This window comes from Octopus bimaculoides, chromosome 30 (genome assembly GCF_001194135.2).
Source record: "Octopus bimaculoides isolate UCB-OBI-ISO-001 chromosome 30, ASM119413v2, whole genome shotgun sequence".
Taxonomy (NCBI): domain Eukaryota; kingdom Metazoa; phylum Mollusca; class Cephalopoda; order Octopoda; family Octopodidae; genus Octopus; species Octopus bimaculoides.
Window position 1 is genome coordinate 4,731,162 of NC_069010.1, and position 1,881 is coordinate 4,733,042.

Below are 1,881 nucleotides of genomic sequence, written 5' to 3' on the forward strand. Positions count from 1 at the left end.
GTCATGAATGATTTTTTTTTCTACAGACCCTCCATTTATCTTCACTTCTTGGGCTAGTTGCTGAATAGTTATGCAGTGATCCTCCATAATGGCGGCTTCCACTTTATATCGACGGTGTTGTCATCAATGACGGAATGTTGTCGTCCAGGCATAGAAATAGTTTTCACCTATGTCCAACCACATTTGAACCGGCAATGCCAGTGTTTGACTACATCATATGATGGTGCATCATCACCATAAACTTCTTTCATTTCATTGAAAGTCTTTTTTGGTGTACGACCTTCTTTCGAGTATAAGAACCTGATCACTGATCTGCATCCAACTGCTTCCATTGTAACCCCTTAGTCCACTTCAGCAACCATAAAAGACAAACGAATACTAGTGGAAAGCTGCAATTTACAAAGTGATATGTAGGGACATGTATGATTATACCTGTACAAATTCTGTTTCATGCAATAACTAGAAGTGGATCAGGGGGGGATCTTTAATGAACATCCTTCATGTGTGTGTCTATATCTATCTATCTATCTATCTATCTATCTATCTTCTATCTATCTATCTTCTATCTATCTATCTATCTATCTATTTATCCATCCATCCATCTATCTGTCTCTCTCTATCTCTCTCTCTCTCTATCTATGTATCTATGTATGTATGTATGTATCTATCTATCTATCTATCTATCTATCTATCTATCTATCTACCTATCTTGTATCTATCTATCTATCTATCTATCTATGCTTTTGGTGTAAGAGAGAGAGGGAGAGTTTACAAAGAAATAGAAAGGAGGGTGGGTGAGTGCAGATTCCCTTTAAGAGGAGAGAAGCACTTCAGGGTTTGTCACTTTTTTCATTTTATATTTTTACTATTTTTAGATTATTATTATTATTATTACGAGAGATCAAGTGATGGTGGAGAACAAACAGATACAAATACCCACACATATATACAAGGGGGTGCTGAAAAGTTCTTGGCTTTAAGGGTATTGTGAAAGGGCTGGTTGGAGGTCCAACCTTCTGAGTTCTTTTTACAGGGCTTAGAAAAACTGAAGGGCCGCTGCAATAAGTGCGTGAATCTGAGAGGGGGAATATGTTGTATACAATCATAATTAACTGATCGTCTTCTATTTTCGTATACACAGAGCCAGGAACTTTTCAGTACCTCCTCATATATATTGCTATATTACACACACACACACACACATGCACATGTACACTTCCAATTCATGCATATACAAATATTCATACACCAATACAATACACGCACAAGACATCAGCACAAGATAGATTGTCCAGTGCTCAACAAGACGAGAGTCAAGTGCCCACTTGACACTATTTCCACACATCAGTCAACCCCTTTACAGGGTGTACTAAATGCTTTCATCATGGCACCAGCACTAGCATCTAATTCATAGAGAATATGGTATTTTCTGTCGGCATGAAATATAATAGACTACGATATAGCTCCCTGTTTGCAGTTTAATGCGTAACAACCAGGTTACTGTGCTACTTAAATCTTATCGCTACCAATCTTGCAGAGTGTACCACCACTGATTCTATAATACAAGGCTGGGATCATTTTTAAAACGGGGGCCACATTTTTCATTAACGAAACACTTTGAAACTTGGAACACTGGTAGAATGTGTCATATAAAACATCTTTTTCTCTTAGTCTTCTTAAAAAAAAAAAGAAATCCCTAAGTTATTCCATGTGAAAGTTGTCGTATTTCTGTAATTTCAACCAATCACTGACGTCCATTCAGCCGATATACATTAAGTGCCGACTACATAAACAAACGATTCTGAAACAATTCTATCGGTGATAGGGTTAGGGTTAGGGTAAAACAGCAAATTTAAAAAGAAAAAAGCAAATAAAACGAAG